Here is a 17,451-nt window from a genome sequence, read left to right on the forward strand (position 1 = left end):
ATCATTATGTACTTGGGGGACATTCAAATTAATCTATTTATCCAAAATAAATATTTAATCTGTCCATGTATATTAATTATCAGGAATTCTTGTTTAGCATTATTAATTTGCTTGCGGAAAATGAAGAATATAGGGTAGGTTTAATTTGGTGCCAAAATGAACCTTACCAAAATTTGGCAATGGCAAAAATTTTAGTAAATTGATAACATTGCCAAAATTTTGGTAGGATTGGCTTAATAATGTTGCCAAAATTCCATACACATTGCCAATATTTGGTAACAAACTAAATGTAGCCACATAATTATTAATTTTACCAAATAATAGTATGGTTAAAAATGTCATCAATTTGAACAGACTCGTACTATAGCAAAATTTGCTGCTTTCGCTCTACTTCAGTACTCCATCCGTTTCTAAATGTTTGACACCGTTGACTTTTTAGCACATGTTTGACCATTCGTCTTATTTAAAAATTTTGTGAAATATGTAAAACTATATGTATACATGAAAGTATATTTAACAATGAATCAAACGATAGATAAAGAATTAATAATTACTTATTTTTTTAAATAAGACGAATAGTCAAACATATTTAAAAAAGACAACGGCGTAAAATATTTAGAAACGGATGGAGAATTTGATTAAGTGGACTACAAGCGTAATTAATGGATATTGAATTCTGGTACTAATGGTCATTTCATTGGAGAAAAAGAAAAGAAACTGAGGGAGGATTATTTCCATGGATGGAACACTCTTTTCTTCATGGAATATAATTTAATTTATTACGAACAAGTATCTATCAAACGGGGTGTTTGGTAATAAGAAGAGGAAAAAAAAAACTAACGCTGGTTTATCTTTGCTTTTGGGCATCGTGTGACGTACTGAAACGTCCTACTGTCTACTGATGATCTCAAGTTGTCAATTACTGCCAATTAGCAATAATTTAATCAAAGTTGTTCACATCTTCGTAGGTTGTTCGAGCTGTTTCATGCATGTACCCGTACATATATGCACACAAGTTGATGATGAGATGATGAGTTAGGAGCGTGTTCGGTGAGGACACATGCATGCAGTCCAACAAAAGGTTCTAGATATTGACATTGACTTGACGACTAGCTTGATCGCAGTTCCATGCATTTTTTATTACAAGACATTTTATTTTTTAAAATAAAAATTTTGAGTTTAATATTTATAGAAAACCATAGTAATATTTTTTAAATACCAAACAAATATATTATCAAAACATTTTTAATGCTAGATTTAATGAACTAATTTGATGTTATAAACGTTGATATTTTTTTATAAATTTAATCAAACTTATAAAAAGTTTTTAAAGAAGTTAAAGTATCTTTTAATATGAAACGGAGAAAATACATGAGTAGAACCCACGGCGATTCGTCGAACAGCTAGCTAGACCAGCCTTTTCCAGCAACTTCCGAGTTCAAATTAAGAAATTTGCTCTAATCCGGTCCAGTAAAAAGTATCTCGAGGTACCGGCACCTCATAGTACTAAATTGTTTCCGATCGTTGGATCTAGCTGGACAGAGGTATTGTTAGATTCAACGATCGGAAACGATTTGGTACCATGAGATATTGATACCTTGACATACTTTTTATTGGACCGGAACAAATCTCTCAAATTAAACTCTATCGATGAGAATCGTTTTTCTTTCCACTTATACTTCCTATATTATTCTTTTCGGTTTAAAGATTATGGATTACTGCAAGTTTGCTTCCTAAACTTCCAAAAGCGACACTTATTCTTACGAAACTTTCTTCATTAGTATTTTTTAGAAAAAAAGATTTAAATCAACTTTTTAAATGTTCAATATTTTATTTATTCGTCTGTGCCCTTAAATAATTTTCATAAACTTAGTTGTATCCATCACCCATAAAGAATCTTAGGGTGCTTTCTTTTCTCATATTTCTCAACTTCTAATTTTTCTGTTTATCAACTAGCTTTATTTTAAAAGTTCTATGTAAAAGTTGCTTAAAAATTACATTAATCTATTTTTAAATTTTTTTAATTAATATTTAATTATTTATGTGCTAATGAGCTAGTCCGATTTCTATATGAGAAAAGTTTTCAACTCTTCGACCCGAACGCAGACAAACCGGGCAGACCGGACAGACAAACCGGGTAGACAGACAAGAGAGTTTGGAAGAGCTTGCTGCAGCAGTAGCTACACTGCCTTCGTAAAAAAAAAATCCTGATTTTAAAGCCGGACAAGTGATTTATTAAAGTATGATTAATTGTGTATTAATTATTTTAAAATTTAAATAGACTTGCATAAATTTTTAAAGAAAATTTTCGAGTAAAGTGTACGGGCGGTCCTTAAACTTGTAGGGGTGTCTCATCTAGGTCCCTAAACTCTCAAAATGCATATCCAAGTTCTAGAACTTGTCATAGTGTGTCATCTAGGTCCCAAATCGCAACAACCCATTATAGATTCTACGTGGCGTTGATATGGCATGCCATATGGAATGACATGGCATCCCACATTGAATGACTTGGCATCATTTTGGCTGACAAATGGGTCCAATTTAAAATTTTTCCATTTCTTTTTTTCTTCTCTTTTTTTCCCTTTCTTCTCCTTTCTTTGTGACCCGAGCAGCAGAAGAAAGGGAAAAAATAAGAATGAGAAGAAAACGAAGAAAAAGAAATAACGAAGAAAAAAAAAGGAAAGGGACACGTCACGTCCATGTGGCATGCCACATGAGCCGTAGGATTCTAAAGGAGATGTGTCGATTTGGGCCCTAGATAATACACTTTGACAAGTTCTGGAACCTGAATATGCATTTTAAGAGTTTAGGGACCTATATGACACAACCCTACAAGTTTAAGGACCGCCGATGCACTTTACTCAAAATTTTCTATAGAATTTTTGTTAAATACATAATGTTTAGCAGTTTGAGAAATGTGCATTTGAAACACGATCATACGAAAAGCCAGACTGCTATAAGTCTGGATACGTTTATTAAAATGTGTCACATCTAATAAAATTTCTTTATATTTTGAAACGGACAAAGTAGGCTAACCGCTCAGTTACATCAGCTGCCGAACCAGAAGCCACAGCCTCACAGGCTCTGTACAGGACAGCCCATGATGCTAGAGCAAGTTTCACCGAATAGCCTCAAAATCTAATCAGTCATATAAATTAACTCTTACAAAATTTAAAATTCAAGTATCAAAATATTTAAAGTAGACAAAAACAAAGTAAAACCGGGCATAAAGAAAGTACACGCTGCGATCCTAGGCTTAATTAGGCATATGAAAAGAAGTTATGCGATCAAAATATTAAAAATAGAAATCCGCCATTCAAAATAAGTAATTGGATCAATCATTGATCGATGTGGTGGTAGAGTCACGATGTATAGTATAATTCTATTTGTTAGGTTTAAATCCGAGCGTCCATAAACTATATATAGATAGTAGAGGTACTTCCTTAGTAAAAAGAAAAAGACGGCGAAAGTGGAACGACGATGGATTCCTCTCCTTTTATCATACGTAGGTACATGTTCGTCGCTTTTCATCAATTTTTTTCTCCTTTCTGAATTTCGGCAAATTAATAAATTTCCTAAATTAATATATGAAGATAACATTTTTAAAAAACACAATACAAACGAAGACGCTCATAACATACACGCACTTACCCCAAACACTCATGGATATACTTATCATATGAGCATCTTCGAAAGACTGGGTTGACATCTACTTACATGTTCATCTCTTTTCGTCGTTTTTCTCCTTTCTAACTTTCGGCAAATTAATAACTTTCCTAAATTTATATATGAAGTTTTTTTTAGAAACACAGTACAAACGCAGACGCTCATAACACGAGCACACTCACCCTAATAAATACACACGCACACTTTATATCTATGAGCACCTCCAAAAGACTGAGTTGACATATTTTGAGATTAACGAAGTCATAACAGGCGACTCACTATCGACAGGTACGTCGCGTACCATTAAAATAATAAATAGTTGTAAATACGAGCACACACGTTAAATCTAATATTTAAATTCGAGTGAACTGATTCTATAAAAAAAAAACCTAATTAGTTGAGGTAGGCTCACTTCACTACATGAAAACAATACGATCTTTCATTATCAGGGAAATTATTAAACAAATTATTAAAGCTGCTTTGGAGAGACGACGCGGTTTTAATACCGCTTTGCAATAGTACAGCATATCCACTTGACCTGGTATCGTGAGCGTCTGGACTGTTCCGGCCGGCAGATGGCGAACACGTATACTCGACAGTATAAATGCTACTACGTACTCCCTCCGTCAAAAAAAAATAATTTCTAGGGATAAATCTAGACAAATATGGATCCAGATTCATCCCCAAAAGTTGGTTTTTTATTGAACGGAGGGTGTAATGCAGTAGCAACGACTGACACATTGACTAAACCCATACGTCAACGTCTCCTATTACATCAACTGTACAAATTTCCCACCAATGTGTGGTGCCCACGCCCAAGCATAGCTCCTATATGCAAGGTTGCCTTAGCCTCTTAGTTCCCAAAACAAAAATTTTCACGCTGTCACATTAAATATTTAGATATATGTATAGAATATTAAATATAAGAAAAAACTAATTACACATATTACGTGTAAATTGTGAGACGAATCTTTTAAGCCTAAATACGCCATGATTTGACAATGTGGCATTACAGTAAACATTTTTAATAAAGGATTAATTAGGCTTAATAAATTCGTCTCGAATTTGTAATTTGTTTTGTTATTAGATTACGTTTAATATTTTAAATGTGTGTTCGTATATATGATGTGACAACCAAATAAAAAAAATTTCACAACTAAACAGGCCTTGCCAGAGCACTGGTATACTGTAGAAGATATTTGTGCAGCCAATCGATAGCATCGATGTTTTCTGAATTGCCCGTTGCTCTGTGTATAGAATTAGACAACTTTTTTTCAGGAGTATTATTATATGACCTCCTGTAACATTTGATTTTTAAGGATAGATTTATTAAGAGAATCACTTACGAAAATTATGTTTTACAAGCCTTTGCTGATGAAGACCACCCTAAAAGTATTTTTAAGGGTGGTTTATTAACAAGTCTACATGTGAAAAAAATGTTTTCCTTCTTTAAAAGTAATAGAAAATTTATTTTAAATCCGATTGAAGTGAATCAAAGTTGTGATTCTTACATTATTTGCTTTAATATAAATGGCCGGGTTCATATTTCCTTAGAACATTTATTTTAATACGATTGTTACTCATCTCATCTCAAGTACTTTGAAATTAAGTAGTAAATGGCCCTAATAAAAAATATTAACCATGTTATATTAAAGAAAATATTGTAAGCATCTCACATAATTTTGGTTCACCTTCAGACTTATATGAATTTTTATAGTTTAAACTTCATAAAGAACCGCAAGTAAAATTAGATACTAGAGCATATATATAATTAGATACTTAGCCCTGTTCTTTTCTCTAATAAGAGTTGAATGAAGATTAAGATTTTTATCGCACGTTTTTCAAACTGTTAAATAGTACGTTTCGTGCGAAAACTTTCTATATGAAAGTTGCTCTAAAATATCATATTAATCTATTTTTCAAGTTTGTAATAATTAAAACTCAATCAATCATAAGTTAATACCACATCGTTTTGCGTAAAAAACTTAATCTTCATCTTCAGGAGAAAAGAACACCACCTTAGATGGGCTCAAATGTAAAAATGTAAAAGAGATATATAGATCCCGTCAATCTTTACAATTCTGATAAAACCATGATGTAAAACCATGTCTCCATCAGAGATTGTTTGAAAACTTATATCTAAGAGAACTTGTAACGAATATTTGGTCTTCTAAACTCTCTCAAATAAAAAAACTATCAATTAAATTAATAAGTGCTTGTCCATCCTTTCATACATTAAAATTAAATGATAGGCTAAGTCTCTTTAAGAGCAGAGATCTAGGTCTTTTTAAAACAGAGTTTTTTTAGTAAGGCCTTGTTTAGTTTTCAAAAATGTCACATCAAATCTTTAGATACATGTATGGATCATTAAATATAGATAAAATAAAAAACTAATTGCACAGTTTGTATGAAAATCGCAAGATGAATCTTTTGAGCTTAATTAGTCAATGATTAGCGATAAGTGCTACAGTCACCCATATATGCTAATGATGGATTAATTAGGCTTAATAAATTCGTTTCGTGGTTTCCAGGCGAGTTATGAAATTAGTTTTGTCATTCGTGTCCGAAAACCCTTCCAACATCTGGACAAACGTCCGATGTGACACCTAAAAAAATTTCTTTTCATCAACTAAACAAGGCCTTGTATTATTCGTGATCTCACGATGAAGTCAGGCACACGCGTGATCACTACAGTAGTACACACAAATCGATCGATATCAATCACACACTCATGAATCATTTTGTGTTTGACTCGGAACGAGCGATCTATCACTCTCTCAAACTGTGCTCTTCCTCACTCTTGACGATACAAGTCTACCGGTTTGCTAATTAGCAACAAAGTCAAGAAAAGACACCAGAACTCGTCAATTACATTGAACGTTCCTACCTACGCGTACCAACACACATATATGCCTATTGCCTAAGGTCTAAATCTTGAAGATAAATACATATGTGTACAACGTATGTATACTTCATGAAAGGTAACTTCCCGATGAAGTATGGTCACAAGTTTAAATTCATTAACCGGCCGGCCAAGATTTTCCTGCAAGTCTTAATCCGCACAATCAATTCACAATAATCGCTGTTTCTCATGTGTTGACAAGTGCTCATTCCCAAACGATAAATTTACAATGGAGGACAGAAAATTTACAAGTGCTCATTCCCCTTTGGTAGAACATATATTCACTCAGGTACATTTTTTACTATAGACGACGTACCTGTTAACAAACAAAACATTGTCATAACTTTATCAGAAATATCGATCCCTTCCTCAAAGGTGCTTATAGGATTCCACTTTGTAAGAAACTTCCTGTTGTTAGGGCAAGCCGGCCGGCGGGAAATAGCCCTTGTGTAAAATTATTATGGTTATTCTATCAACAACGACGACTCAAATCTGATGTGGTGATGGAATTGTCGTGGATACATGACTTCACTAAATGATGTTTAAATCTTAATAATTATAATTATATAAAGGTGGTTGCAATTTCAATAAAAAAATATGAGTAAATTTCACAAAACTACAGGTATTTTTGAACAATTTATCACAAAACTACAGATTTAAGAGCTTGTTTCATAAAACTACAGATTTAGTGTCTTCGTTTATCACAAAACTACAGGTACTTTATATAATCTATCACAAAACTACAGATTTAAGAACTTGTTTTACAAAAATATAGATTTAGTGTATTCGTTTATCATAGTGCTACACATTTAGTGTCTTCATTTATCACAAAACTACAGATTTAGTGTCTCCATTCTCACGAAACTACGCGTTTTAGCATTGTTAAAACATGTAATTTTGTGAGAATGGAGACACTAAATCTGTAGTTTTGTGATAAGTGAAGATATTAAACATGTAGTTTTGTGAAACAATTTCTTAAATCTATAGTTTTGTGATATATTGTTCAAAGTACTTGTAGTTTTGTGATAAACAAAGATATTAAATCTGTAGTTTTGTGAAACTAGTTCTAAAATCTGTAATTTTGTGACTGATTGTGTAAAGTATATGTAGTTTTATGAAATTTACTCAAAAAATATTGATGTTCCAGATTTATTGTTGCTGTTTCTTTGGGCGTGTATGGATGTGGTGTATGTACATATATATGCCGTATGCATGCATTTTCCATACAATCGCAAAAAAAGTCAGTCATGTAAACTAGTGATACTTTTTGATGAAGTACTTGGTACAGCTACATATGTAGGCAAATCTATACTTTCTATAAAGTTAAACCCCACTAAATCTAAAGCTTAATATGTAACCATGCCACATCATCATCTGCTAGTAATAATTACATATTTAATTTCATGCAAGAATACAACATCATCTTAAAAAAATTGATACAATAGTAGTGCTTGATTGCCAAATTTTTTTTTTTTGAGAATTGCTTAGTAATTTCCTACAGTAAAGCGCGGGGAATCACATAGTGGATACAATAGTTACTGCTGTAACTAATTTAGGACTCCTCTGATATACATGTTTTCTTAAAAAAAAATTCCATAGGAACTAGTTCATTTCCTTTAAAATTCTCGTAAGTTTCCTCAGTTCCAAAATGAGGCCTTATCATTTACTACCTTCATGCTAAAAAAATATCTTTCTAGACAGTTTATCAGGTTCATAGTTAAAAAGATAACTGTAGTATTTATTTACGGGGTAGTAATTAATAATTTGGCTCCTCTCTCCATTCTCAAATATCTGACTTCGTTCACTCTCCCCATCTTACTTTGACTATAAATTACCTTTTATTGATTATATTATGATTTATATAGTCAAATTTATGACTCCAGACACACCTTAATAATATAGTAGCATATTTTCAAGCAGAAGTATATATAGGGAATTTGAACTTCAATTATTTGAGAATGGGGGAGTATATATAGGGAAAATATGTAGTGAAAATCATACATACAGTGAAAACTTAAAAAACTACCGTTGGATAAAAAATAAACTTTTAAGATTTGTTCATGTCATCAATAGTAAAAAAATTTACTTACATATTCAACAAAGAGTAAAAAATTAGTAAAATTTTTACTTTTGGTGACATGGATAAATCTTAGGCATTTATTTTTAAATCCAATGATTCCTTCCATTTATCCCAAAATAAGTTTATTTTTCAGCAATCAAAGTAGAGGTTAAATGCATTAGGAGTAGATAAAATGAAGAATAATTGTATAAGGATTTAATAAAATAGAGATATTCTAGTCTTTTATTTTTTATCGATATGTGAGATGAGTGAAAAATGAACCTATTTTGAGATGGAGGGAGTAATATATATAATTGCTGGTATTAATTAATATAAACTTGTATGTCTAATTAAGTCATTTTCCGTGAGAATTTCATATACATGTTACTAACATAAAAACACAAAATTGCTCCCAATTCTACATTTCTTTGATGTATTAGACAGTCAATGCAACACAAGTCGGAGAGTTCTCGAAGCTGAACTTTCTGGTAAATCAATTATCGCCCCATATATGGCCATTCGGTGATGGAGGCTGCAGCGGCTCGAAATTTCCTGTAACGTTCACATATATACATATATCGTGGTTAAGCTTATTTAAATTTATTAGTTAATTAATCACTCTCTCGGTCATTTCTGGATAAACCACTTGACAGTTTATGTACATGAACATCTTGACTTGGTGTGTCCTGGTGATGGTTTGAGTCTTCTGAAACTGACTGACGATGCATAAGCATGTGGTTTAGAAACTCTGGAAAATCACCCATTGCACGAATGGGCAAGGGGGGGGTCTCCATCATAACCACATCAAAGAGACCATCAAATTAATCACGAGTAAGCGTATCACTCTAGAACTCATATCTGAGAGCTATATACTTTGGTATTGCAAAAGACTAGACACTATCAAAATTCAGTGGGACAGAGCTACTCCCTTTATTTTTTTATATACCATACTTTTATATTCATCTTATTAAAAAGTATATATAATTATCATTTATTTTATAGTAATTTGTTTTATCATTAAAGTACTTTAATTATGACTTATACTTTTAAGTATTTACATAAAAATTTTGAATAAGAAAAATGATCAAATGTAGCGTTAACGGTGTCATATATTAAAAAAATTGTAACATTAAAGGTCTCATATATTAAAAAATAGAGGAGGTATTACTATAAGATGGATAGATAGAAATCACTGAAATTTTAGTACTATATCATAATTTAAAGTGGCGTTTGGTTTACTAACAAAACAAAATTTCGATGTTACTAAATTTTGGTAGGATAGCGAACTGAACTAATTAACTCTACTCCTACTGACACAGTAGTCATGATCCAATAGGCCAATCTTGATAATTACTTTTTTCTCGGATGCTCGAGGACACAATGACGCATTGTCACCACACAAACTGACACACAGGAGAACGGCACCTTCACCGACCACAGAAAATTACTTCATAAAAATTGAGAAGTGAAACGAAACAATAACCTAAAGTCTAGACAAGATCTCTTGCTTTCATCAAAGGAATTAACAGCAAAACTCCAGATAGATAGAAAGACGACGGCTCACCTAACCAGAACATAACACCCCACACGATCTGAATAAACTATCAATTGATTAATTGATTATTGATACAGTATGTAATATATATATATATATAATGTCAGGACCAGAAAAGCAACAGCATAACACCTAGATATAGCTAGATAGTTCTTCTTTAATTTGTTATGCAACTCATGACCCACCTTAGCTTATCCCTGCACACACCAACTATTTTATACTTGCATGCACAGCAAAACAGAATTGCAGATTAATCTGAAAGTGTCAACCCTACCAAACGTCCAAACCACACAATCACTTTCTGTGATGGCTGAGTTTGAGAGGAGAGGAAAAGAGAAGATCGAGAAGATACGCAAAATGAGGTGAGACATTAGCGCATGATTAGTTAAGTATTAACTATTTTAAATTTTAAAAAGGATTAATATGATTTTTTTAAAGCAACTTTTCTATAGATTTTTTTTGCAAAAACACATCGTTTAATAGTTTATGAAGCGTGCGCGCGGAAAACGAGGTGTTTTCTCTCTCAATCACTCAGAAACGAACGCAGCCTAAGTACTATTGTTAGTTGTGACATAAATCTAACGAAGCAGTGAGATGGAAGAATGGTGTAGTTTCCTTGGTGAAATGGCTCTTGATGATGTGATTGGTCACTGGACATCCATGATCCATGCATGTGTTCAAATGCAACAAGTTGATTTTTTTTTATCTTGATTTGTTAGTACAAGCAAGTGGGGGCGAACCTAGGACCAAAACTAGTTAGGTGATTCTCGTTGCTACTAAGCATAGCCACAGAAATGTTTTAATTTATTTTAATATGAGGTAATTAAACTAGCAATTGTCTAAACACTTAAGTATGCTGGGCCCCTCCAGAAATCAACATGGCAATGCTAGCTCTGCGTCACTGAATAATTACATGGCCTTTTTTTTTCTCTCTAACACATTTATTCCTACTACAATCTCCGATGAGTTTCATATGAAATATGTTATACAGAAAAAATATTGTAAGGTTAAAGATTAATTTTTCATGAGCTATGTTCTTAATATCTGAAACCATTTTGTGAAAGTACTTGAAGTATGAGTATAATTTTTATACACTAGGTGTATATATAAGTTGACTAATTGTAGATAAAATATCTATGAAGCTGGGCTAATTTTCATTTTGAGAGAGAAAGCAGTTAACAGGATCAACTATTAAGAGCTACTGTATGAAAATGAGCTGAGAAGCATTAATAGACTGACCTGGATGTGCAACAGGAGTGAAGGCCCAAGTACAGGAGCCAGGAGGTAAAACTATAGTTGCAAATGATGTGATTGGTAAACTGGGAGGTCAAATCCAGTGTCGAGCTTTTGTTTCTGTCACAGCATCATGGTGCAAGAGTAAATATTAACATTACTAACTTGGTGTTTCATCAGGAAAAATAAATTTCTGCATAACATGTGCCTAACAAAATATATAATGATGAAAAGAACTACAGTGACCACCAGAGCGATACAGAGACGCTAGTTGTGCTGGTCTACCATGACTCATGACCGTTCAGATATCATCCTCTTTGCACTTCTCCAGTGGACTCAGCTTATCTCAACTAGCCAGGGGAAACAATAGACAAGTAGTGATTAGAACAGGATAACTGGTCTGATACAGCAACGAATTCTGAAAAAGGCGTCAAATTCAGGAAAGGCGGGCGATGACATGTATTCCAGTACTTACAGATGAAGTGGTCTCTAACGCGCTTTAGTCCTACTTGTTCCCCAGATGGTCCCATAATAACGCATTCCCTGCAAAGAGTGTGTGCCTCTTGGCTTAGCAACAATTGATATCTTTTCCCCTGCATATAGAGAGAGAAGGGATGATAAAGAACAGGTAGAAACCATTGCTTCAATTATACTTCCTCCGTTTCACAATGTAAGACTTTCTAGCATTGCCCACATTCATTTAGATGTTAATGAATCTAGACATAAATATGTGTTTAGGTTCATTAACATCTATATGTGTGTAGACAATGCTAGAAAGTCTTACATTGCGAAACGGAGGGAGCATGAGTCAGAAGGCTAAAGCCACAGCAACACACACCAGTGTTAGCACCTTGATATTTTAGCAGAGCTTTGTAAAAGAAGATCTGAAGTTCTGAACACCTATCATTCTGCAAATTTTCATGGTTATTGATTTTTTTCTTTTATTGTTTGAACTCTAAATCAACTTAAAACTCAACAAACTATCACTCATTTTCACATCTACTCAAGTGTTGGAGTTTATTTGGTAAGGACTTAGAAAGACTAAAAAACCATCATCCTGCTTAAGAAATTTTTTCGGGAGGAACATTCTCCAATCAAAATGCTAAATGAGAGCTTCTCATCAGCTCTCACCATGCATAATTTGAAACATGTTTAGGTAAATCAAATGTGTTAATAATGTTGCAGTGATTAATGATAACTGATATTATAAAGAGAATCTCGTGTTTCGGTGTCCACCAAACACATTAAAGCAACTACAAATATAGAAAATTCTGTAAAATAAATGCCAATATGAGTGATCAGCGTTAGATAGTAAGGACTAAGGACTAGCCAGTCTTCAATAAACAAGGTGACTGGTTACTCAAGCAAGAGATACTATACAACTCTGCACCCTCCCCTTATCCTCGTGTACACACCTCCATTCAGTAGCTTTGGGAAAAGAATACCATCCAAGCAAGAGACATAGACATTACAGACAATAATACAACCTCTTACTCAAGAGCTGTAGATGACCTCGCATTGTTTGGTACTACTAGGATTGGCAAGTGACAACCATTCCCTAACTATATATCCCAAGATAACACTAGTAAAATAACAACGCCCATAGCTAGTGGGAACAGAAATTGCAGTTTCCCTGATCTCCAATGTCAAAAATATTGAGTGGGCACTTCTTCACTAGCCTATCTGCATCATCAATTTTTACTTCTTTGAGAAAAACAACTACACAATAATATAACACTAAGCCATGAAAACAATAGTATATAGCAACTCATGGTTTTCTTATAAGAGATTCCAGCAAAAGAATTTTACCTCAGGGAAATTCTGTACCAGGCTGTAGTAGCAACTGGAGACCACTTAGAATGAACTTTCCTCATTCCCTTAACAGCATATGCCTCAAGTTCAATAGCCTAAAATAGAACCGACTAGGCAAATTAGAAGGCACGGTGGTTTGCGGAGAATTACCCCATGAAAAATTAGTAAAGCAATTTCAGAGTAGCAGGTCTCTACAAGAAAATATCTTTGCAGAAATTTCTATCAGCATGCACATGAACTCAGGTTTCCAGCAGAAATTTAAGCCGCAAAAAAAATTGATTGGTCACAAAAATAATGGTAAAGCTACATACATCAGGATTCCAGGAAATGACTGCGTTGAAATCTTTATTATACCATGTGGACTCAGCAAAGCGCCATAATCCAAATAGTAAGCCTAAATGACAGCAGATATAGGTACCAAGTATATCATATAGTGTCAAGGGGAAAGCCATGATAACAACCACCATAACAAACTTACTTGGCCAGGTCCAAACCTCATAATAGTTATATCGTTAAATTTCACACCATCCTTTTTGAGATATCCTTCTTGCTTTGGCCGAAGGAAGTGTAGGTCTTTTGCTTGTTCCCAGATTGAGCAGGAGATGACATATTTAATTGGCTATTTTCTGCTAACCACACCTCAGTAGAAAATATCAGTCAACCTTACAGGAAATATGACAGGATTATAATAACGATAAGGGCACAAAGAATAGAATACTTAATTTATCATTGATATAAGTCTTAGGTTTTAGCAATTTAATTTCTTACATGATTGATTAGCATAAGAGAACAACTTCGCAAAAAAAAAAGAAGAGATAACAAGAAGTCTAGCCATCAAAGCTTTCCAAGTAGAACAATGATAACAGAATTGGCATGAATAAGCTGAAGTACCAATAACTAAGGATCCACTGTTTGATTCAGCGTGCATGAATGATGATGGTATCAGAAAATCAGTTAAGAAATTTGTTTAGATAGTTTGAGTTTTTGGTACACAAAATATTATATTGGTACATAGTAGCATTAGGCACATGCTTTGCTGCCAAGGATTTACCCTCACTTTTTTCTTTGTAAATTATTCTGAACAGAGTAAATCTGATTGATGTGGCATCAAAATATTTTTAAATGATTCCAAATAGTTTTGGCTTTTATTAAGAATTTTTTAAGATGGAAGAAAAGGTTGGTGCCTTAGCTGATTTATGCTGTATATTCAGATAATAATATGAAATGTCGTCAATGTGGGGATTTACCCATTAACCGCATATCTAAAGACTAAGGATCCACAATTTGTGAAACATAACACAGTTTTCTTCTTATGTAAGTCTCGTAGCACAGAATGTGATGTTTCAAACAGATAATTGGATCATCCTCGCTTAAAGGAGATGGTGGTTTGAAGGTCACTAACAGCATCAAATCAGGTTGTTTAATCTATCCAGTTGCAGCTGGCAGGTGCAAATTGTCTCCCATAAAAATAAGGTCCACAATTTCAAGATAAATTTGTAAACTTGATGCTTATTTAGTAAAAATGAGAAAAACATGGCATTTAGTCTTAAAAGTTAAAAAGCAGTGAATAAAAATGACTCCAAAGAATAACCTGGAGAAGAATATTTAGAAATAAATCACTTTTGCAGTTTTGCACAATTCAAATTGGAAGGGAGGAAATTCGTACTTAGAAATAAGATGATTGGAAACTGTGAAAGGGTTAGGTTGCAGGACAGCGAAGATAACTGTAAGCTGGGGGCCTTTCTAACATGAAACACGCAGTTTGTACACAATAATGAGGCATCGTTCTCTACAGAACCCAACGAAAGAATAATACAGCTATTATTCATACACAAGTATTCATACATAGCAATCAAATATATGAATGTGGAATTAGAAAATTTTAAGTTATTGACCTGAGATATAATAAAAAGGATCCATTTGCATCCAGTGGAATCAAACCAAGCCTGTGTAGAATAACTTCATCTGGTGTAACTGATGTGTTGTCAACCATGAGGACTTTCTCAATTTTCCGTTGTAGGAACATTGTAATTTAAAATAATGAAGTACATGTATTGGAATGGAACCACCAAATACATGACTCATTAGAACGCAACAAACAGTTTTCAAGATGGTAGTATGGTACAGATGGCAACATGCGCATACCTCTGGTACGAGGATTCTTCATAAGGCATTAGTTATCGATGCATCAACACCAATCATATCAAACTCCATATTATCTTCAGTCTTTATACATATAAAACAGTTAGGCCTTGTGCACACAAATATAGAGTAATAAATATAAATGTTGTTTCTAAAGAATAATCTAAAAAATTAACATCATCAATGTCTTCTAAGTAGCAAATTTTACCTGTATAAATAGACAATTATGAGACTAACAGACTCAAAAACTGAATATACTATTCTGTAACCACCAACTGATAAGTAAACATCCAAACAACCTTTATACTTTTCAAATAGCACAACTAGATAAGCAAAATAGATTAAAGACAGGGCAAATAAAACTGAATAATGAAAATGAAAACCCCTTCTTTCCAACACTGTGAGAATTAATCCATGAGATGCAATAAGGTAGAAAGTGTCATGCTGTATTAGAGATCAGGCTCCACCTTCGCAACAGCAACCTATCAGAAGTTCAGAACACATGATTTCTTCAGGAACAAAAATAGAATTTAACAAACAAAAATTACCTGCAGAAACATGAATACAGGCATAGCATATAGGTGCATCATTCGTTATAGATTCTACGTGTTTTCTTTCGGTATTTCAGCTTGATATATCATCGGTTGGGAGATGAGGATTTGTCCCATAGCCTCGAGTATTTTTATTTATCTTTTCTTGACTAATTGGCCATATACTTATTCGCAGAGGCCGAAGATGTAAATCATTTTTATTATCTAAAAAAAATATAGGTGTATCATAATCACACACAAAAAAAAAAAAAGGTGCGGGAGCAGAAGAAAGAGTAGCACAACAAATGGATACAGGAGTTGGGGCATCAGCCTCGCAGACGGCACGCGCGATCGCCGGAGCTCAAGGCAGTCGGGGAGCCCGTTGATCTGGTCATCTTCTTCGTCATCTTCCCCTTGCCATCTTGCTCGCTTCGTGCTGGTGCTGGTGCTGGTGCTGGTGCTGCTATGTTGCTGAGTTTGCTCGCGCCGCGTGGGGCGTGGCCGCATCCAATCCCTCTCACCACCCCAGAGGACGGATTGGTTGCGGCGCTCGCCGGAGGGCATGGGAGGGAGGCGGCGCCGGCGGCGGTGGGCGAGGGAGCGAGTGACTCACTCCGGCGAGTGGACGGAGAAAGGAGGAAGCAGTCGGCCCATTTTAGACAATTGGGCCCAACCCAACATTGGAACGCTACCAATGGGCCCAATCCAATACACCCGCGTTGGGTATGGCAACGCTTTGGCCCATCTTTATCTGGGCTGCTACCAGTGTAGCGGCCTAATTGGGTCCGTTTGTAGTTATGTATGGGCCTAGATTGCTGGCAAATTGATCCATTTGTTATTTTACTCCGATTCAGGATTTTGAACACAAACGATATAGTTATTTGCACCTTACAAATGTGTGCTTGAACTTCTAATTTGCAGCCTAAGAGTTGATTTAAGAACTATTTTCATTTTTGTTAACAATGCCTTCTAAGTGTCTGACATTTAGATGTGTTTGGCACAAGCCAACTAAATGGACAGTTTCTAGCATAGCGTAAATAGAAAATGTATCCGTGTTTTCGTAAAACAATAAGTCAATAAGCCAACCAGTACCGTGTCCCCTTGTGATTTCAAAAATGGGATTCTTTTTATCTTATGTTACCATTGTTCTTACTTTTTTTTTTTGCGATTTTTGACGATCATACACATCGACTTGTGTCAGCCAGTTGTCATGTTAATTCTCTTAGACAGTGCACGTCTATCATGTATCTCGGCTTTTCCCATTGTGTAATCTCAGTACTTGCCTCATACACATTGGCTCACCACATCACATCAATACTTCATGCGGTGTCCATCTATCATGTATCTCACCTTTATCATAGGATGGTTCATATTATTGACGAAGGCTGACCTCAAATCTCATAAATATCAATAGACTAAATAATTGTATCGGGAATATTTTCTTCATGACCTGAGCCATTTTAGTCAACATAAGTGCGCACACACTACTGTACAAGAAAACTGCAGTTTGCAACTTCAAAACTAACGAATTCCATCACAATTTATCAACCAT

The 17,451-nt window shown here is 34.3% G+C and overlaps 1 long non-coding RNA gene across 16 annotated transcripts; it reads right to left on the reverse strand.

Moving 5' to 3' along the window:
• Positions 1-6,677: 6,677 nt before the first annotated feature.
• Positions 6,678-16,526, reverse strand: LOC4345624 (uncharacterized). 16 transcript variants are annotated; one of them, XR_010742891.1, is made up of 8 exons: positions 15,373-16,526; positions 15,123-15,201; positions 13,706-13,853; positions 13,539-13,621; positions 13,225-13,322; positions 11,891-12,008; positions 11,665-11,765; positions 8,955-11,535 (listed from the first exon to the last, which is right to left on the reverse strand). It is a non-coding gene; the product is annotated as an uncharacterized lncRNA (long non-coding RNA). The 16 variants fall into 16 exon arrangements; XR_010742892.1 differs by having other exon boundaries at positions 13,706-13,889; XR_010742894.1 differs by having other exon boundaries at positions 15,123-15,225.
• Between the last annotated feature and the right edge of the window lie 925 nt (positions 16,527-17,451).

This window comes from Oryza sativa, chromosome 8, assembly GCF_034140825.1.
Source record: "Oryza sativa Japonica Group chromosome 8, ASM3414082v1".
In the NCBI taxonomy this organism is placed as follows: Eukaryota; Viridiplantae; Streptophyta; class Magnoliopsida; order Poales; family Poaceae; genus Oryza; species Oryza sativa.